Raw genomic sequence first — 23238 nt, forward strand, 5'->3', positions numbered from 1 at the left:
TTGCTGCTATAAAGTGATTTCGAGTTTTAGCGCAAATTTCAGCACATAGTATTACCAACACCAAGTGGTTTGATAGCATGTGCAGTACTTAATGCACGTTTGGTGCTACTTGCAGGAATTTTCTTTTGTTAGATTTGTAGTTCAGTTTACTCATATGCATAATTAATGTGTTATTGCATCCAAGAAATACGAATTGCGAGAGCTAAGCACGACCAGATCAAAGTTTACGGAACAAGCAGCAGGAATGGGACAGAAAATTAAACTGCTAGAGACACCAAACAGAAGATTTTTCTCAGACTTGCCATATTTAAACACACTGCTGTGCTCTAATTGCAACTCTTCAGTATTTCTCAAAAAAAAAAGGCCAAAAGTTCTAACTAAATGACTTCACACTTAATTCAAAAGACATAAAAAAGACTATAAACAACTCACTTAATTCCTGGAGCTGTGTGGCTCAACACTCAGGCTTTTACCCGGTGACTATGTATAAAGCTCTTCTGTCAGAATGTTGTGCTGAAGTTTGAGCTTTGGACACACTGGTGTTCATGGCAGCCTTCCATGGCAAACCACCAGTCAGGCAACAAGGGGTCAAAGGACACAGTCTTTAATTCCACTGCTTCCTTTCATTTACATATCATCAGGACTGCTTTGCCTTTATTTTGCTCTAATTTTCATAAAAACCTAAAATTGTTATAACTTTGTAGTCTTTTAGGAAGATGCTGGTCTTTTTCTACTTTTCACTCTTACTACTAAACAGAAAAAAAGAGAAAACATTAAGTACCATAATTTTTATCATTCAAGTAATGAAGGAATTTTTTTTTTAACATTTAGACCCTGTAGGACCAAACTTGAAGGGAAAAACGCAGAACTTTTTTAGTTAAGTGGTTACTCATAATATCAGTTGTTTTGGGTAGTAAAAACAGAAAATAAAAAGAATGATCTAGAAATCTATATTCACCTAAATGGACGTCTTTCGTTATTTAATACATGCAAATATGACCGCTTGGTTAGAAACAACCTTTGACAAAACCAACGTTTCTTTAAGGCAAAATGAAAGAGGCAGAGGACAGTGACACCATGCATCGTCCGATGGACTTAATAGTTTGGGAGTATGTCGCTGTTTCAAGCTTATTATCACTGCATAACCAGAGAGTAAATCACTTACATACAGTCTAAACTTTAAAGAGAAAAAATACCAAGTTAAAATAAACTTTTATAAATAAATACCCAGCTGTTGCATTTGGCACAGTTCATTCTAAAGCTCAATACTGGACTTCATTTTTGAAAAGGTGCAGCATGTAACCCAAACTCATCTACCAGCCTCCAAATGTGGCCAAAGTTGGTTTGTCCCTACCAACAAAAACATCTTTGTTGCAGAATCGCTTAAAAAAAACCCCACTTCTGACAATCTGTGAAAAGTAGAGCATGGATTGCTGTTATACTTTAACACAAAAAATCATGAGACCTAACCACAAATGGATAAAACTACGGGAGTATTTTTGCATGGCAGTATAGTAAAAACTTGTTTATTCCTCATGTATAAAGAAGCTCCCCTTGTCAGAAAAAGGCTCCCAGCCAGTAACACATACCGGAACACAAAGGCTCCCGGCAAAACTATTAGGCAGCCTCTATCCCTCCATTCTCTCAATCTAACAAAGCCGACAAGGAGCTGCTGGAGGACGAGAGGCCTGCCGAATTAAAGAGGTCGACAGATTACATGCGTGCAGGAGGAGCAGGAGGAAGCTTCTGCTTCTGGTTTGCAGAGAAGTCGAAACAGCGAGAGGCTACGGCAGAACGGACAGGCTGATTACAGTGTCGGGATGTGGAGTCATTTTAGCTGTCACCTGTCACTGCTGCCGCTCAGTTCTCCAAAGAAATATGCCACGTCCTGTGAAAGGCATTTCATTTTTCTTCTGAACCTTTTAAGCATCAAATTTAAGTGTAAAAGTAGCAAAAAATACCTGAGGGATGGCGTTAAATCAGTTAACACCAAGTGCTAAAATTTTATATGGGAGAATGTGATCATTTCAGAGACGTGCTTCATAGCTTAACTCGTGATTCTAAAGTGCCTGTAGTTAAACCTGTGCCAAACCAAGGACCTGTCCAGGGTGTACCCTGGGATAGACTCCAGCCTCACCACGACCCGGAATGGGATAAGTGGAGGGAAATGGATGGATTGATGAACGGATTAATACTGCGAGTACTAAGCTACAAAGCTGGGACAACTGGCCCATCTATGCTTACTGCATCACAAGTCAGTAGTACATGACTAGACCTATAGGCTACATTTTGCTACTTAGACACAACGACGAGAGACCTAAAAGCTAAGACAATTTAGACGATTTCACACCTGCTGTGCCAACAAGGTTTATTTGCCTATTTGCCAAAAACAGAAACAAGCAGGGGTGAAGAAAGATGAGGATGATATGAGGTTGCTAGACTCTCTGTAATTCTTTTGTTGTTGTTATTTTCATTCATTATTAGCCTCAAATAAATGTGAAGCCAAAGAGCAGGAAAAAAATTAATGTAGAAGTGCCAAAAGCTGCAGTTCCTCCAACTACTGGAGAATGGCTCCAAAAGCAACAGACCACTATGTTAATTAAAATGCCCAAACTCAGAGTACACATAAATATGTTTACAGCCTGGTGCAAAAAGTGGTGTTAAGTCTTTATAGCTAATTGCACCTTTATGGCTTCTCCTACTGTTATGAATTAATTATAAAAATTCTTATATCAAATAATTATTCATGATAACTTTGTCAGTGAGTTTACAATTTCCTGGAACTGCTAGCTATATTCACTGACCAATTATGTGACTTATTTCTGACTGTACCTTCAGTCAGACCATAAACAGACTCATTAGGAAATGACTTGGTCATTAGGTGGTTGCCAACATCTGGTGGCCTTAAGACGCAGGTTAAAGTATTCCTACAGTGGCCTAATTTTTCCAACCAGGAAGCTACATCCATCTTTTTTGTCTATAAATCAGACAGTCAAAATAAATAATTGATCCTCTAATATTTATTTTTTGTTGTTGCTTCCAGTGACAATACTCTGAACTGTTCTCTCTAAATATAAGCCCAGAACATCAAGCATCATTTGGGCTCAAAGGAGAATTGCTACACAACTAAGTTATTATCCCTCAGAAAACTGAGAGGTGAGCAAAAAAATGTCCTGATCATAAGAAGAAGAGAAGCTGGTGAAGCTGCTGGTTCCTGACCATCTAGAGCTGATCTTGACCTCTGATTTGCCTGATAGGTTACCATCATGAAGTTTTTTGCCTAACAGAGAACAGTTTGCACATTTTTTGGTCAAAATTGGAAATAGGACATTTATTGAAATGTGACATACATGGAAATACAACATATAAGGCAAAAACAGACTTTGTGCAATTCTAACTATTCTTCAACACAGCCTGAACTCTCTGGGAGGAGCTTTCTTGACATTTCTTTAAGAAGTGTTCAGGAACAGTTCTCCAGGCTTCTTTAAGAACATTCCAAAGCTCTTCTCTGGATTTTTATTGCCGTCTGTTTTCTTTCAAGATGATCATAAACTGCTTTGATAACGTTGAGGTCTGAGCTCTGAGGAGGCCTAGTCGCTGGCTGAGAGTGTTCAGTTGTGTTTTTCTATCCGGGTTTACTTATATTGTATTGGGAGTTTTTGAAATCATTGTTAAGCAGAAAAATGAAGCAGTTGTCAATTAGATACTTTCCAAATGGTATTGTATGTCGAATCTGTGCTTTTGACTGTACTTTGTTGCATTCGCAGGTTCAGATTTCCATCAATCCCTAAATTCCATCAGGATCTCCAACACAGCCAGCTGAAATCCTGCACCAAACCATGACAGAGCCTCTATCATGTTTTATAGATGATTACAGACACTCAATGACCTCTCTTGACCTCCACGGCGAGACAATCTGAGCCAAAAACGTCAAAGTTCTGTTGCAAACGTTTGTTAGTCCAGTTCCCTTCCTTAAGAATGGCCTTCCTTTGAGACACGTTTTGATGAGACTTTGGAGAACAGTAGAAGGATCAACTGAAGGACCTGATGTATACCATAAGCAATTATTAAACTCAGGCTTTCTTCCATAGTTTGCCTTTTGTCCTGTCTCTCTGCCCCCTAATTCCACTGCAATAAGCCTAGGCTGCTGGGTTTCCCATGACACAATGAACCACTCTTCTTCATGCTCCTCTTTTCACTCTCTATGTGTTTATACTCCCGTCTGCATTTAATCATTAGTTATTATTAATCTCTGGCTCTCTTCCGCAGTGTGTCTTCAGTCCTGTTTCCTCCCCCTCAACCCCAACCAGTCGTGGCTCCCCGAGCCTGGTTTTGCAAGAGGCTTAGGTGACTGTTGTAATTTTGTGCTGTAAAAAAAGATGAATTGAAAATTAGAATAGAATAGAATAGAATAATCCTTTAATTGTCCCACAAGGGGAAATTTGGTTGTAACAGCAGCAAAAAGACACATATACAAACAAACAGTACACAGGACACAGAACAGAAACATACACAATTTTTCTTAAATATTTACATTAAGGACAATGGTTACTATATACAGAGTATTGTACAGTTATTAAATTAAATAAAAATAACAACAAGTAAGAGGCAAACCAGGTTGTAGTGCGAATCAGTTGGTCAACTTATTGCAGTTAGTGCTGATGTAAACATCTATGTTTGTTGGGAGCAGTTCTGATTGTACAGTCTGACAGCTGCAGGGAGGAAGGACCTGCGGAAACGCTCCTTCATGCATCTAGGATGCAGCAGTCTGTCACTGAAGGAGCTCTGCAGTTCAGCAACATTTACATTCATAGGGTGGGAGACTCTGTCCATCAGAGATGTTATTTTGGCCAGAGTCCTTCTGTCTCCCACCACCTGCACTGGGTCCAGGGTGCATCCCAGAACAGAGCTGGCCTTCCTGATGAGTTTATCCAACCTCTTCCTTTCAGCTGCCGATAAACCGCTGCTCCAACATACCACACTGTAAAAAATGACAGATGCCACCACAGAGTCATAGAAGGTCTTTAAAAGCGCTCCCTGGACTCCAAATGACCTCAGCCGCCTCAGCAGGTAGAGTCTGCTCTGACCCTTCCTGTAAAGAGCATCAGTGTTGTGGCTCCAGTCCAGTTTATTATTCAGGTGAACACCCAGGTACCTATACGAGTCCACTATCTCAATGTCCACTCCCTGGATGTTCACCGGTGTCAGTGTGGTGGGTCTGCGTCTCCGGAAGTCCACCACCAACTCCTTGGTTTTCCTGGCGTTGATCAGCAGGTGGTTCTGCTGACACCAGTCCACAAAGTCCAGAGTCCACTGTCTGTACTCTGAGTCGTCCTCACCTGTGATGAGGCCGACTATGGCAGAGTCGTCAGAGAACTTCTGTAGGTGGCAGCGTGGGGAGTTGATGGAGAAGTCTGCAGTGTAGAGGGTGAAGAGGAACGGTGCCAACGTTCTGTGAGGTAGTCCAGTATCCACTGGGACATGTGGTGGTCCACTCCCGATAGCTCCAGCTTGTCCCTCAGAAGTCGTGGCTGGATGGTGTTGAAAGCACTGGAGAAATCAAAGAACATGGTCCTCACAGTGCTTCCAGGCTTCTCCAGGTGAGTCAGAGCTCGGTGCAGGAGGTAGATGATGGCGTCCTCCACCCCAATGCCAGGCTGGTAAGCAAACTGCAGCGGATCCAATGAAGACCTCACCAGGGGGCGCAGCTGGTTTAGAACCAACCTCTCCAGGGTCTTCATCAGATGCGATGTGAGGGCTACCGGCCTGTAGCTGCTGAGGTCCTTGGGATGGGAGGTCTTTGGTACCGGTACCACACAGGAAGTCTTCCACAGCTGTGGTACTTTCCCCAGTGACAGGCTCAGGTTGAACAGATAACCTAGGATGCCACACAGTTCATCTGCGCAGCACCTCAGGAGCCTGGAGCTGACGCCATCTGGACCTGCAGCCTTCCGCACCTTGATCTTGCGAAGCTCGTTCCTCACTTGAAGTGCTGAGATGGAGAGAGGGGGTTTTGGGGGAGGGGTGTGTATGTTGGAGTCCACAGAAGCCGGGGGTGGGTGTAATGACTGGGAGCTGGGAGGTGTGAAGCTGAGAGGTGTGAAGTCCTGAGATGAAGGACAGGCAGTCCCTGAAGATGAAGGAGATTGCAGCAGGGGGGACGATGCTGTGGGAGGGGTGGGTGGTTGATCAAACCTATTAAAATATTTATTTAGGTCATTCACCCACCCCAAGTCTCCTGCAGCCTGGGGGGTTGGTTTTTGTCCTGAGATTGTCTTCAGGCTGTTCCAAACCCCTCTGATGTTGTCCTGTTGCAGCTGCTCTTCCATCTTCCTCCTGTAGTTTTCCTTCCCTTGCCTTATCTTCCATTTCAGCTTCTTCTGAACAACTCTCAGCTCCTGTTTGTCTCCAGCTCTAAAGACTCTCTTCTTCTCCTTGAGGAGAGCCTTAATTTCAGGATTTATCCATGGCTTGTTGTTAGAAAAACACCGTACCTTTTTGATGGGTACGGTGTTGTCCACACAGAAGTTCATGTAATCCGTAATGCAGTCTGTGATGCTGTTGAGGTCATCCTCCAGGGGGCTGCAGAGGTTGTCCCACACAGTAGAATGGAAACAGTCCCTCAGGGCCTCTTCAGTCTCTGCCGACCATTTCCTTACTGTGCGTTTCACTACTGGCTCTCTGTGTACTAGAGGTTTATACACAGGCTGGAGATGAACCAGATTGTGATCTGAGCCCCCCAGGGGAGGGAGAGGTGATGAGCTGTATGCCTCCTTGGTGTTGGCATACAATAAGTCCAATGTTTTATTGTCTCTGGTGTGGCAGGTAACATACTGGGTGAAGGTGGGGAGAGTGGAGGACAGGGAGATGTGATTAAAGTCCCCAGAGATCAGGAAAAGGGCCTGAGGGTGCTGTGTTTGGAGTCTGCTGGTTACAGTGTGCAGGACCTCACAGGCTGCTGCAGCGCTAGCAGAGGGCGGGACATACACAGCTATCATAATCACGTGTGTAAACTCTCGCGGTAGATAGTACGGTCTCATGCTAACCGCTAGCAGCTCAATGTCCTTACAGCATAGCGTCTCTTTGATAGATAAATGCCCAGAGTTACACCATCTATCGTTCACAAACACAGCCAGACCCCCTCCTCTCTTCTTACCACTCTCCGTTGTTCTGTCGGCCCGGATCAGATGAAAACCATCCATGTTTACGTGTGAGTCCGGAGTTAGCGCAGTTAGCCACGACTCTGTGAAGCACATCAGGCTGCACTCCCTGTAGCTCCTCTGATGTCGGGTAAGGGCTGCCAGTTCGTCTACTTTAATGGGGAGAGATCTCACATTCCCCATAATAATAGATGGAATCACTGGCCGGTACCTCCTAACTTTACTGCGACGCCCGATCCCGGCCCGAGTACCGCGTCTCTTCCTCCTCACTTCACGGGGGATGTTATCTTGCTCGGCGGTAGGCATGGCAGCGGAGGCTCCGAGGGCTAACAGCTGATCCCTGCTGTAAACAATGGGAGGTCGGACCTCCACGCGCTCTCCGGACAAAGACGCCGTAAAAAATGTAATAAAGAATACCATTGTCCATAGAATTCTGAGCTCCATTGTGGGGGACAGCACTCCACAATAGAAAAACAAAAACAAAAAACACAAAAACAACAGAGAAACATATATTAAAGAGAAAAAGGGACTCGGTCAGGTCGGAGCTGCTGATACTGGCTGCCAGCTCGGAGCGGCGCCGGAAGAAAATTGAATTGAAGTGAACTGAACCTTGTGGCAACAGTTGTGTCATTGGGGTGACCGTGGTTCAGGGGGTTGGGACGCTCATCTGTAACCGGAAGGTTGCCGACTCGATCCCCCAGCTCTCTCTGTCCTGGTCGTTGTGTCCTTGGGCAAGACACTTTACCCTACCACCTGCTGGTGTTGGCCAGAGGGGCCGATGGCCCCTGACAGAAGCCCCAGGGCAGCTGTGGTTACAACTGTAGCTTGCCTGCAACAGTGTGTGAATGTGAGAGTGAATGAATAGTGGAATTGTAAAGCACTTTGAGGGTCTCGAAAAGCGCTATATAAATGCAATCCATTATTGTTATTATTATTATTAGTTGTGACTGCTATATAAATAAAATTGAACTGAGTTGAACTGAAGAGAATCTCTCAAGTCCTGTGTCAGTCTTTTTTCTTAAGGACATGAACTTCAGACACTATTCATCTGCAGTAGATACAGTGCCTTGAAAAAGTATTCATAACCCTTAAACTTTTCCACATTTTGTCCTGTTAACAACTACAAACTTAAATGTTATTGTAAATTTATATGACAGACCAACACAAAGTAGCGCATACTGTAATTGTAAAGTGGAAGTGATGTCATACATGGTGCTCAAAATTCATTATAAATGAAAGTCTGAAAAGTGTGAAGTGCATTTGTATTCAGTCCTCCTGAGTCAAAACCATGCCAAACCACCTTTCACTGCAGTTACCATGGGCATGTCTCTACCAGCTTTGCACATTCAGACTCCAATTTTTGCCCATTCTTCTATGAAAAACAGCTTCAGTTCAGTCAGATTGGATGCAGGGCGTTTATGAACACCAATTTAAAAGGCTTGCCACAGAATCTTTTGCATTTTAACAGGGCCATTCTAACATGTGAGTATACTTTGCAGGGCTCGCAAAATCGCTAGCCCGACGTCCCGGGGCTAGCGATTTTTCCAGTCGGGCTACCAGAATCTATCCCTGCCCTGCCCGTCGGGCTATCATAGGAAGGAAAAATATATGTCAATGGTTTTGCATTCTTTCGGAAATGTAGCTGGGTAAATATGTCATTGGCATCGGTGAACCACTGCCAATATGTGACTAGGGCTGCTCAATTAATCGAATTTTAATCTAAATTACGATCTGGGCTTTCAACGATCATTAAAAATGACTGAGCCGATTATTAGCACCTCCCTCGTGCTTTACTCTCGCGCTGCTCCGTGTGGCAAATCGAGCGCACCTCTCTGCGTTTCGAACACGCGGCACAACAATTAAGAGGAGCTAACAGAGGGAAGCTCGGAAAGCTAAGCAGAAGTTATTTGGAGAGGAGAGTGACTGCCGTTGGCTGAAAAGAGAGGTAAAAAAAAAACCTTCAGTGTTGTGGAAACATTATGGGTTCGCGGAGTCAGACGTGGATCAAGTAGACATAGTGTGTAAACTTTGGTGTCGTAGCTGCACCACAGAGCGACATGGCAAAGTTCACTAAACATAGATGTTTACATTTTATTTTTTATATTGCAAACATTTGCACTGTTATCAGTATTCGCACACTATTTTATACTATTTTTGACAATCTTTAAAGCCATTATTCAATACATTGTTATTGTTAAATAAATATCATCAAATAATCGAGATCTCAATTTCAGTGAAAATAATCGTGATTATCATTTTTGCCATAATCGAGCAGCCCTATATGTGACATACTGAAATCGCATTTGAATTTGCGCTTGTTTTTTGCTTTCACTTTGCAATCGCGCGAACTGTGTATAGAGAGCGACAGTACTGATTGGTGAGTGACGATAATTTGCGCACCAATTCCTCTGACATCGTCTTATCAATCGTTAGTTTACTATCAAACATGACAAGTGAAATCTCCCGCAGCAAGCTTAAACATGTGAGAGGTTGATCGCGCAGAGAATCGCTGAGCGTTATGTGAGTGCGTGTGTAAAGGCAGCAGGATATATATTTTAGTTCTGCTGAGCCAAATAAGACCGGTCAGGGTGAAGAAGTGACAGCCAAAGAAAAGCTTACCACAAAACGGAAAAGTTATGACAAATCAGACTATAAGGCAAAAAGAAAGTGCAGCTTTATGGTTTCATGGACAAAAGAATTTCTGTGGCTGGAATATGACAAGCTAAATAACCAGGGGTGCACATAAGTGGTCCGCAGGTGCGCATTCGCTGTCAAAATAAAATACGCGCACAAGATAAGAAGTTGCAACGCGTGTTTGCGTCCATAAGATTTTCTGGAGGAGGACAGACATTTGTTTAGAACTCTTAAAGATGTCGAAGAAGCTCCTTTAAGCAATTACTTTGGTGTTCCTCCACCTCCAAAGAAATGTCAGATGGAGTCCGAACCACAAAAGAAGCGCGTATTCTAGGAAAAGTGGTTGCAGGAGGTGAGCTGGCTTTAAACAAATGATGAATGCACAGAGATTTGGTGCAGAATATGCCGTGAAAATCCCACTCTAGCGAACAAAAACAGTGCCTTTTATATGGACGCAAACGCGCGTTGCAACTTCTTATCTGGTGCGCGTCTTTTATTTTGACAGCGAATGCGCACATGCGGACCACTTATGTGCACCCGTGTAAATAACATAATGTTCTGCCGGGTGTGCTGTTGGTTTCCCTCGATTTCTGAGTCCACAAGTGCCTTTGTTACTGGGACCAGTAATTTTAAGAAAGGCCCCCATTAGAACCCATGAGAAATGCAAGAAATGGATTATTGCTCAGTCTGTAAATAACATACTAAAAATCAACCTGAAAAATCTGTTTAGAACAGCCTACTATGTTGCAAAGAGTGAACTACCACTGGCAAAATTTAGCAGTCTTTGCAAACTTCAAAAAGCAAATGGCCTAGATCTTGGTTCCACTTGACTCGTACCTGTGATTTCAGTGGAAATTTCAAATTCAGGATCTGACACAGACTGATTCCTGTTGTACAGTTCTTACAAGTTCATAGAAATTTCTGTTCAATTACAACCAAGTATTTGAGCTGATGATTGTAATTTTTATACAATATTGTAATTTGTGTTTCAACAATTTTTTGATTAATGTTTCCGTTACAATATTATACATTAAAGTATAATATTGTAACGGAAACAAAACAGGAAACAAAACATAAAAAAAATTGCTCCCTTTTTTATTCGGGCTACTTAAATTTATTTTGGGCTACCAAAAACTGAAGAGTCCCTGCCCGAAGGGCTACCAGGGATTTTGAAATTTTGCGAGCCCTGCTTTGATTAAGGGGAACCCCCATCACAGTCTCAAGTCTTTTGCAGCTTCTAGCACGATTTCTTACAGGATTGAAATGTATTTAGCACCATCCATCTTCCCATCAACTCTGACCAGCTACCCTGTTCCTGTTGAAAAAGGGCACCACTGCAGCATGACACTACCACCACCATTCTTCACAGCGGGGATGATTGCCATTCTTCCATAAAAGCCAGATTTGTGGAGTACATAAGTAATAGTTGACCAGGTTCTCCCAGTTGAGCTCAAAATCACCTTGTTTGTGGAAACAAGGTGATGCCAGTCAAACTCTGTTATCTATCTAAAAATAGAAATGAGAATAAATTATACTGTTTTATTGCTGACTGGTAGCAAAAGACTGCAAAAGGTACAATTTTGAATTGGCTCCTTGCTAAGCCATCTGTTATGTGTACACACAACGCTGCTTCATCCCTTGAGACAGGTGTCTTTCATGATTATTCCTCTAAAAATAGTCAGCTACAAGGATTGGACTGTAAATGAGTGGAAAAGCAGCCAATGCCCAAAGAAAAACTTGAAAGACCTTCAGAAAGCCTGGAGAACCACAGCTCAAAACCACTTTTTTTGTTTTAAATCTCAAGTCTGGTTCCTTGGAAGCAAAAAATAGAGAAATTACATGTGGGTCAAGACTTTTGCACAGCACTCTACATTTTGACATACATTTTAAACTGATTTATACAGGCCAAGATGATAGACAGAAGTTATTTTCCATGAGCAAGAACTGAGTCTGGTAACCTATCAAAGGTATTCACTGCGGTATCATTTTACAACTCTAGTTTCTGATGAGTCCTCACAAAATTGAGAAATAAAGGTCACTAGAGGCAAAATTTGGTTAAGAAAGTAACTAAGTAGATGAATAAGATCAAGTGAAAGCACAATGGGCAATCTGCACAATTTGGCTAATTTGAACATGTAAAATAATTTACAAATTTGCATTTCCCAACCTGAGCAAACAGTGATCATTTAATGCAAAAATGTTTAATATCAACCTAACAAATATAATCTTTTTCACTTTAAAAATGTCAAACGTGTGAACGAAACCCCTGATATGCATGGATCATGTCACATGTGCACGCAGGGTATCGGTAATTGTAAGCTGAATTCAAAAGCTACCAGAACAAATCTAAGAGACCGGTGCATTCCTGCATTAACCTAAATAACACTGACTTGTTTTTTTTAAATAAAGTGGTTAGCTCATGGCCTCTTGATTAAAAAACAGAGAGAAAATCAACAAACTCTCTATAGTACTCAGTTTGTGTTAACATATGATTACGGTTACATGATTTAAACAAGTTTATCTGCTAATGGTGGACAAGTTATCCTGTTAACATGTACAAGTTTATCTGCCGATGGTGGACAAGTTATCCTGTTAACATGTACAAGTTTATCTGCTAAGCAAACAAGCAGGCAGTGCACAGACAAAACAAGGCTATGGGCATCCTGGTGGACCATCTTCTGAAGTAAGTATATGCTAACTAGCCTCTTTGAAAAAATATATATATATTTACATAGTAGAGGACAGTTATGTGCCTCTGATACTCATTCATTCATCCTCTGATAATAGAAAATTACCATAAACATTGGCAACCAACTTTATTTAAGTCTGGACTACAGTTTTGTGTAAAAGTATTTGCCCCCTTAATGACTTCTTGCGTTTTTGTTACACAAATTATAATACAACACAAAGAAAACTCAAGTAAACACACACCTGACTCTATATGGAAAAGTAACTGATTCCTAAACTGGATAACTGGATTATCCAGGAGCAATCAACTGATTTGTGGGGCAGAAATTACTTAAAAACTAACACATCAAAGAAGCCCCACTCACCTGCTGGCCACATCTTTTACGTGCAAGGGGCAGCCAATCAGGAGAAAGCTGGCATAAAAGGGAAAGGAATGAAATAGCATTGAGAGGGCTACATCAATGCTCATTTTAATTACATGAGGATTATTTGCAGTTGTGAATCATGCAAAACTAACAGAATCAAATAATAAAAATATAGAAAATCAGAAATGAGTGCAATAGGGTCCCTTTCACTTTAACATTGTGTCCACTGTATAGTCTTTAGAGCCAACACAAAAGAATATGAATAGCAGCTGTTTAACTGTATAAACTAAAAGATATTTCTGAACAACATTGATCTCCAACGTAATGGATAGTCAAAGTATCTGAGGATGCTGATAATTGGCTGGAAATGTAAAAGTAGGAGAATTTTACAGTAAGCAAACACTGTGCAGTTCTCTTTTTCATTAAGCAAAACTGCACACGGATGTATCCGTGTCATTAAAATATCTGAGATAGCATTACCTAATAACTTTTCTGATTACAGGTCATTACAGCCATTAAAACATTTACCACACTAATTCAACAGAAATCATTACAAATGTGAACTGCGAAAATAATGCAGCGCCCAGCAGCACCAGTAACAGAACAATAAGTCATGAACGCATGCACCAGTGCATGACCATAAGCCATCAGATACACCTACTCCAAGTCAGGTTGTCAAAACACATCAACACTCAGATACAAATATATGTATTAAAGAGTCAGACAGAGAGTCCAGAGTGAGGAGAACCAATCCGAACAAACTGAATTAAATCCAGAGCAGAGCCGAATGAGACGGTTTCAAGCGTCAGCAGCTGTTTATATCCTGAACTGCAAAGTGAGGCAGAGCAGTTTCAAACTTTAGATGAGAGAGAGGCTGCAGGCAGATACGGACAAGATGATAAACTCTGACAATAATAATATAACAACAATAATTTAGTCAAACGTGTTACTTGTTTTGTTGCAGTCTTTCATTCTTTCACAGTGAGCGCTCTGTGTTTAATATCTTTGTTTTATTTTTTTATTTTTATACCACACTTTACCCAAAGTTTATAAGGTTTCCATAACACTCTTCTTCTATAGTAATGAAATTATTTAGATGTATTGTGATGTTTGTTGTATCCTTTGTATGCTAGTATTTTTAAAATACATTTTGCCTTCACAGTGCATAAAGGAATGATCTAAATAATTGATAAAATGAATAAAACCTCTTAAACTTATTATACTTAGTTTGCTAAATTTAAATGGGAAGCCGCTAAAAATTAACAACTACTAAACTAGCAACTAACAAGTTAAACTTTTCAAAATATGGATTCTTTACCATTGCTTTGATTGTTGCAGAATTGGGTCAAACATTTTACCTGAGGTACTGACAATGGTATAAAGTATCAAGTAATTTCCTGAGTATCAGTATCAAATTTTGAAATTCTAGTATTGTGACAGCCCTAAATTAAAGTAAATCATAGAATGAGCTTTCTGTTTTGTTTTGCTTGTTTTAGATGGAAATCATGACATTTTGAATACCGAATGTTACTTAGTGTTGCATCTAACAAAACCCATTCATTGTGTTCAGTGCCATTTTAAGGTGCCAAGTTGCTTCTAATAAGGGTAACACATATATTTCCACCAAAAAAGACCAAAGCTACTTAAAGTCTGTTGTTATAGTTAAACAATGCTGTTCAACCTGGAAACCTCAGCTAAACTCTGTGCACCAGTAATAGATGTGCCAATGATAAGGAGGTTTACTGACACAGTGGCGCTGTGCTTCGTTTCGAAGCAGTCAGCTTTCTCTTTTTGGGGATGGAATCACACTATGATTCACAATTTTCCCCACAGATTTAGTTGAAGTCAGGTAATCACATGAGTGGTTTTTCATATGGTTGCCTGGATACAATGCTGGTCACTTCAACTAAATGCTAAAAGGGCCAACTCACAAATCTATGCAACCTGCTTTTGCTTTGATTTCTATTCAAGTTCTAACTGGAAGTGACAACTCGCATGGCTCATATGATGGGAGAACTGTGCTATTCCTGGCTGCTATGCTGTGTTCTCTTTACACAATAAGTTACACCTCCGTGATGCATCAGGTGACATTCGCTGAGCGTGATCCAAATCTCCTCATGCTTTTGTTTAATCTGTTTAATTATTTCATAAGAATTTTTCTGAAAAGCAGATTATGAGCCAAATTAAGATAATCTGTAATATAAGATCATCAAATCATCCACCTTTCCAAGATGTAGTTTAGCTGGATGCATTTGAAATCCTGGGCGAGCTACAAAAATTCTAAATGACAAATCAACAACTCCTGTAAGTTTCCACCTGTAAAATATATTAAATAAAAAATACATTTAAAACAATCTGCACCCACACACACACATATGCAGGTTTACATCCACCAGTACTGTTCTTTAGTCTGAAATATATCTCAAAGCATGTCATCAAACATTCATCAAAGCTAAAATGTGCCAAAATAGATGGCAAAAAAAGAGCAAAAAAGAAAAAATAACCCTAATGTCAGTTAAAACCCCAGCTAATAAATAAATTCTTTCATTCTTTGATGTATAAAAAATAACATGTGATAACGCCTCCACAAGCCAACAAGCAATCACCAGCAGATCAGCTGATGATCAAACCATCAGCAGTAACACTGTTCTTTACGACTCGTACTAAGTTAAAGTTTTTTACTATGACCTTAGTTCTTACTATCCCCATTGGCTGTGGAAAAAAAAGAAAAAACATGTTAGTCTAATCTGACATAAAGAAGATGCCACGCCCAAGGTTCAAATTGCCAACAAGACTTGTTTCCCTCCCAAGAGCAACACAATAAGAAAAGCTAGTCCTCCGTTAAATACAGGACAAAGCTATCACTAAGCGCTCCCACTTGCCACACCTGAGAGAGGGAGAGGATGAGTGAAGGAGGAAGGAGAGAGAGCAAAGAAAAGGGAGATATGGAGAGAGGAAGCAAACACAAGGAGAGGGCGGGTAATAGTCCAGCACACTGAGTGAGCCTTAAAGATGCCGAATAAAGCCGCTGCCTCATGAAAGATATAAGTTTTGGAGTGTGCACTATTTAAATCTGCAGTGCAGTCTTCTTGAAATTAGTGCACGACTATGACCCAAATGCTTGTGGTGTATACCTTTACAAAAGTTGTAACGTGACAATACAGTATTTTGCTTTACTTTTATTTTATACATCTAAAACAGTGCTCTTCCTTGCTTTGGATTCTTCCTGTCCACAATCTATTTCATGCAGAAATACACACTGAAGAAAATTTGGCTGTCTGAAAGGATTAAGAATAACACTGTGATTTGGCACAACTGTTTTTTGTTGTTGTTGATCATCATACATAAAATGCTGATGATTTTACATTAGACAGACTGATGAAACCTGTCAAAGATCCTTGCACTTTAAAGCGTCTGTTAACATGTGTACCCCATGAGAGAAGGGCGGGATAACCATCAAGGATTCAACGTTACAAAAGCAAAAAACCTGTCAGTCTGCAACTTTCAATACACGAGTTTGACGCCCAGTTTCAGAGTAACAGACATCAGAAGCCAAATGAAACTAGTTTCCTTCTGAAATGATTCATTATTGTGCATTATGAACATGTGCAGTTTGATCCCACTCCGATTTTCTTCTCTCCATGCCGTGCTACAAAGCACGGCACACAGTCCTCTTACTGGTGCTACACCTGCATGCAGGGAGAAGACTGCAGCACACCTCTTCTGGGCTCACTAGTGCCATGTTTTAGTCACATAGTGTTCTCGTGTATATCGGGTGAGGGACGACCTGTGGGCTGCACTGGGAGGAAGTGGGGGTTAGGGGGTGGGGGGAACTGTCGAGCAGAGTGACCTTGAAGAGTTTTCGTTGCCAAACTGTGGAATTCTTTTCAATGGGAATGACAGCCGGAGATCGGAAGGGGATGTACACCAAGCCTGAAATCTTATTTCTAGTAACGACAGGACTTCCCTCCATCCTCCCCTCCACACACACACACGTGCATATTTTCATCTCCCACACAGCTAAGTTATTCGCGAGTGGAAAAGGAATCTGGTATTTACAGTAACAGTCAGATTATAATTACACTGTGAGCAGTCTCAAGGCTGCGGAGAGGAGGCTGCCAGGCTTACATCCACTGTGCGGCCTGAAGAACAGGAGCAGATAGTCAGTTTTGTTGATGTGATAAACTAATCGCCAGGGCCGTCTAAAGATTAGAGTGCAAATCCTCACATAAAAAACACAGCAATGCTGTAATAAGACGTGGAGGAACGTCTTTAATGCACGCTCCTGAGAGGACAGGATTAAGAAAAGGGAAACTTGAAAATTCAGCAAAGCCACATTTAAGGTTCAGAACACACACACACACACACACACACAGACACACACACATGCACACACACACACACACACAGACACACACACATGCACACACGTATCAGGGATCTGCAGGATGAGTCTAAGAACATTGTCTTTATTTTATGTAGAAGACGTTTGATTAACTAATGTGACTGGATTGATTCAAAACCACCGTTTTTTTTTTTAAATATATACATTTTAGATGCACAGAGGAAGATTTAAGATTTAAACTGAATGCAGTACAACTGTGAAGAAGGAGAAATTAAACCAGAATCCTCTTTAGAATGGAGTTTTTAAAAGATGGAACTAGAATGACAAAATCTAATGAAAATATTAACCAATTTTTGCCTATTTATATATATGACTGCTTCCTTTATTTTGTTTTGGGGGCTCTTGTTGAATTTTTTGTCCTTTACAGGTTGAATACATATTCTGACAAATACAAGTACTCGCAATTAAAACATTTCATTGAATAAGATACTGAAATTGGGCACAAAACATCAGCAGGAGCCTTTACAGCTCCAGTCTTTTTATTATTTGATGTGTCTGGGAAAGTTTTAGAAAATTAAAATAAAAAAAAAACTTGTACATTTTTGCTGGTGATGACAAAAGTCTCAACTTCTCTTCACTGACTGCGTGAAAAAGCCTGGCTTCTCCCTATCAGAGCCACATTACACTAATGGCAACCCAAAAGGTTAAGTGGTATGATTTTTCTCCAAATTCAACTTTTTTTTATTTTATGTAATCTATACCATCGTGCCTCTGTGCTGTGAGCCAATACAGTCCGCAACCAAAGACCAAACCTTTTCAGAAAAATGTCAGTTTTACCTCTTAAAATTCCCTACTGAGCAAACTACATTTAGTGTAATGTGACAGTAAATGTTACATATGTCTCTCTTCAGCTCTGGTCACACTGCACGCCTCATAATTACAAAGGCATATTTTATGGTTGAGAGCAATAAAATTAGGTATTTTATGCTTACACATCTCCTACACAGTAAATTTAAGCTTAATTGAACCTTTTGCCTTTATTGGCAGAAAGTCTCTCACAGCAGTTTTACCCACGTCAGTCAAACCATGAACTCTCTGAGATCGGTAAAGTTGATCAGGTAAGGCACAATCAGAATGGACTCTGTTGAAGCGAGCACAGCTGCACCTGTTACACTGGGAACGATCCGGTCAGCTTCACCCCCTCCCTGCTGCGCTGCGGTCACTCTCTGCTCATCTCAGTGGAAAAGAAATCACATCTTATTTTTCTCCATTTCACGAACCTGTCACGGGAACATATCAGCTGCTGTTTCTGCCGCTTTACTTCTTTGGGTTAAAAGTCAAAGTCGCCGCAAACACTCAATAAACGAAAGAGTAAAAGTGAAACTATAAACTACGCGGCACGTGCACCTCGGCTCTTATTCCTCCACGAACTTCTTCCTTGATGGTGTGTCAATAATATCTCCACTCAGTCCCTCTCCAGCCCGCAAAATGCCAGGTTTAAGGTTTGTCCCATTCGGAGACGTCACTGGACACGCCTTCTCGGAGCGCAGCGCGCAGAAGGAGGAGGCTCTGAAACTGAGCTGTGTTCCAACACGGAGAATTAAGCCCCCGTGTCCGTGTGTGTCCGCACACGTTACTCCTCAGGAGCTGTTTGTCGTGTAATAAAAGAGACCACCTCGGTGCTGTGATGGAGTCCAGACTTTATCGCTGTGATTTCCGCGCAATCTTCACCTGCTCTGAGTTCATGATTGCAAAAAAGGAGCACAGCTAAAGCACGAGTCCCCCAAGGCCCACAGAACACCAGCTGTGCGCCAGTAACGCTCATGTTAAACTGCCAGATATTGTAAAAAGAAGGTAAAGAGCATGACAGGAATAAATCTCCACAGAGCAACCCCCCCCCCACCCCCCCCACACACACACACACGCACAAAGCAATGATTTTCAGTAAAATGCAGTTGAAACATATAACATCAAAGGGTTTTTATAATTAAAATCATGAATCATTAAGTAGAAATTGAATTTATACAATCAAGTAAATTTCATTTAAGCAGCTGTTCAAGTTAACGTTTTAGTATTTACAATATAATAATAAAATCACATGGAAACCTTACATGTAATTAATTCTTTAGAACTGAAGAAACCTCTTGCATGAGAGCTGAAACTTCTTCAACAAACTTAGAGAAGTCCAGTCACCTTCTTTTTAAGCTCCTAGGACTACCATGACCTGGATGACTGAGAAGCTACACAGACCTACATGTAACTGCAGTCCCACTAAGAAGCTTCTGATCTTTGTTTCTTAAGAGTCTCTTAAGATGTAACCCTCTTTGGATCGCTCATTTTCATTCATGTTTAGTATGAAGCACGACTTCATACTAAGCACGACTTACAAGTCGCTCCACATTTTTGGGCAATGTTTAATGGCTGCAGCTAACTCACACACCACACATGAAGCCTCTGTATTACTGTACAGCGTTACATTGTACTGTCACATCACAGAAGGAATGTTCCGAGTTTGAAACTCCTGCTCAGCTGTGACTCTGTATGGAGTTTGCATGTTCCTCTTGAGCTGATGCTGGATTCATCCAGGTTCCTCCTGCCGGCTGCTCTAAATTGGCTGTAGGTGTTGTTGTGAGGGTATGTCCTTTATCTTCTTCTGTACACGTTTATTCAGATTATTTCACAAAATAAAATCAGGAGACTGTCCTTGTACCATGTGCAGATCTTATAAAGCATCCCATCCAATTTCTTGGAATCCCTTTGCATTATCATGTTATTATCTTTGTCTTTTTTCTTTTTGTTGTCATTGTGCTAAATGTTGTACACAAGTCTGCACAACTTTGATCCACTCTAACAGCCTTGCAACAGATTTTTGTATCGTTTGAACTCTGGTCAGTTCTGAGGCTGTGGTTTCTGGCTGCTCTAGTTATAATGTTGGTATTCATGCTATAATTACCAGTCATTCTTAATGGTTGACTGTTAATCTCAGAACATACTATGCAAAATAAATAAATAAATAAATAAATGTGAACATCAATTTTAAATGGCCTTAAGTCAGACTAGAGGCCATATGAGCTGTGGCGCATGTGACTGGCGCCAGCATTAAGGATGCAAGGAACATTTTAAACAAAGGGAAACACAGAAGATTAAAGCTGTTTCTGTCTTGTAGCTTTATTATGTGAAATTAGTCGACATAGAACATTTCCCAAAGCATCACACTGCCTCCTCCGGCGTGCTTTTATCCATGTGATGTAAAAGAAAGCATGATTTATCACGTCAGGCCACCTCCTTCCATTGCACCACGGTCCAGTTCTGATACTCATGCGCTCAGTGTTTGTGCTTTTGGTGGTGGACAGGGTCAGCGTGGGCACCCTGACTAGTTTGAGGCTATGCAATCCCATACACAACAAACTGTGATACACTTTGTGTTCTGACACCTTTCTCTCAGGATCAGCATCAACTTTTTCCACAGTTTCAGCTACAATAGCTCGTCTGTTTGACTGGACCACACCAGTACACATAATGTTATGCTGGATCGGTGTATTTATCACATATTAGTACAAGCGTTGACTCCCACGTTGGCCATGGCTTGTTTTGAGTGTTTTGACATTGTGATCTTTCTTTATGAGACATGTTAGACTGTTGCGTTAGTAACCATAAGGTCACTCCCTGGACTCTGGCTTCACTTTGGTGAGCTACCTCTTTTTTACCACTTGAGGCTCCCAGTGTACAGCACTGCATTTAAAACAGCTTAGCACACTAACTGATTCTTTGTGTGATTGTGCTTTCACAGCTTATTTTAGAAAGCCTCAGTAAAGAGTTAATTTGTCAGTCTTTTAAATTGTTGAGGGAGGCATTAATTACTCTGTCTTTAAAAGCTCTAATTCAAATGTGTAATTAAGTACCACAATTATTTAGATTTTATTTTCTGTGCCAATATTTTTTCTGTTTGTGTAGGTGTTGCTTTTATTTAAAAAAGCATTGATGTGACTATATTGAAGAGTGACTTTGCAGTGATGTAAATCCATGGAATCACTGCTCTAAAATTTGATTTCAGTTTCTCAAAAACTGCTTAGAAGTGTAAGGTCATCCTGCTTCATCTCAGCTGTGTCTGTCAGTGACCTGGTCATTTTTGAGGACTGTTTCCAAGTCTGGCCCTGAGCTCCAATCAACCCGTGGCTGAGGGTTCACAGCAGGCCTGAGCGTGGAATATTTTACAGCTGATCTGAGCGAAAATGCAAAGCTTGAGAAAGTTAATAAAATGGTTTCTTAGAGAGGTCAAAGAGGTCATTCTAACTGATTTTTGTCCTTTTATGAAAAGTATGTCCTGTCAGTGCTGCCTGGTAAAAATGAGGAGTTATGCTCTGAGCCTTGAAGGCAAGTCAAACCAGAAAGTAATATTCAGCCACATTTCCTCTGAAAAACAGTTGGTTTTAATCTCTGGTTCTCTTCCACATCATGTCTTTTATTCTGTCTTCGTTCTCTCTCCCCAATGGCAGATGGCCCCGCCCCTCCCTGAGCCTGGTTCTGCTGGAGGTTTCTTCCTGTTAAAAGGGAGTTTTTTGTCCCCACTGTTGCCAAGTGCTTGCTCATAGGGGGTCATATGGTTGTTGGGTTTTTCTCTGTATGTTTTTATTGTAGGGTCTACCTTACAATATAAAGCGCCTTGAGGCGACTGTTATTGTGATTTGGCGCTGTATAAATGAAATTGAATTGAACTGAGTTGATGATTCAGTCACTGTTTTGTGCTTCTTTTCACTGACTGTGGCTTGAGTTAACGAGGCATATTGTGCAGTACCCTTTGACTAAATACAGTCCACTTTGTTCCTCTTTTCTGGAGTTGTTTTAACCCATTGTCTCCAGGAATTACAATTTTCATGACTGTAGAGTTTTTCCAGGGAAACTATAGCTTCCAGTATGGTTGGTACCTACAATTATCCAGTTGGTTCAGTTTGTTGTCTGTTTGTTGGACAGAATTACTCGAAGAATTATGAAGATATTTGCTACAAAGTGGCACAAGAGCGCCATGATCCAATTTAGTGGAAACTTTGGATCTATGACATTTATAAAGGATTCTTTACCATTATGAGACAGAGCACCATACAGATTGGAGTGGCAAAATGTTCTCCAAAAACAAAACCAAGAAAAAACCCCAAAACACATCCAGATATATTAATATGGATACAGATGTCCATATCTTAGTTTGTGTGGAAGGAATTTGCAGCCTTGACAGTGGTATGCAACCCCCAGACTGCTTTTTTGTAAGAGTAACCTTTCTCTAACCTTGACCAAAAGTTTTACATTCATTCAACCACATGTTAACCATTGGTTTTTGTTGTTTTGTAGTTAAACTGGGAGTTTAAGAATTGTTAATCTAAGCAGAGTTTTGCAGAGTTGTCCAGTATTAATGCTGAGCTGTTTGCACACAGATACAATAACTCGTCTTCTATTAGGAATTCTTTGGATTTGAACCATCAAAAGATTTTAAAGATCCAGTCCATAACGTAAGCAGTCCTTAAACAACGTAAAGATTTAATGTGGAAGGACCAAGAATGCCTACTTTAGAGGTAACCACAATTTTATCCAAGTGGCTTGACCTTTATTTTTACTAGAATTTCAAAAGATTACTCACATCTATCAACACGTCTAAAGGTGAACACTCTGGGACACATTTTGCATGCTTTTGTTTGTAGGGCCACCAGTTGCCACTTTACTTTAAAATGAATCGACAGGTAATAAAAACACTTGCTCAGGCAATCTACAGCATTTTTCAAGGATAACAACTTCCCATGGCAAACAGCATTAAGCTACTTTGATTTATAGGAAATAAAAGTGATGTATCAATCTATTTAGGTGATTAAATTATATCTCATTTAACAGCTGTTCAGTCCTATCAGTGAAAATATAATTTTTTTCATTCTGTGTTAAATCAGCAGTGAATGCTTTCCTAACATCCTGAAAAGAGTAGGATACAAGAATCTGGATAGGTTAAACTAGGTTTAACATTCCCATTATCTAAATTAAGATTAAATGGGGATAGCTTTTCTCC

At 40.7% G+C, this 23238-nt stretch overlaps 1 protein-coding gene across 1 annotated transcript in view; it reads right to left on the reverse strand.

Moving 5' to 3' along the window:
- The window catches only part of esr2b (estrogen receptor 2b), a 45814-nt gene extending 27244 nt beyond the window's left edge, over window positions 1–18570 (reverse strand). Inside the window, exon 1 of the mRNA XM_063496941.1 lies at window positions 18473–18570. The gene's annotated coding sequence lies outside the window, so the exon portion shown is untranslated. The remainder of the gene's footprint in view (window positions 1–18472) is intronic.
- Between the last annotated feature and the right edge of the window lie 4668 nt (window positions 18571–23238).

The sequence above is a fragment of the Pelmatolapia mariae genome, linkage group LG16_19 (assembly GCF_036321145.2).
Source record: "Pelmatolapia mariae isolate MD_Pm_ZW linkage group LG16_19, Pm_UMD_F_2, whole genome shotgun sequence".
NCBI lineage: Eukaryota > Metazoa > Chordata > Actinopteri > Cichliformes > Cichlidae > Pelmatolapia > Pelmatolapia mariae.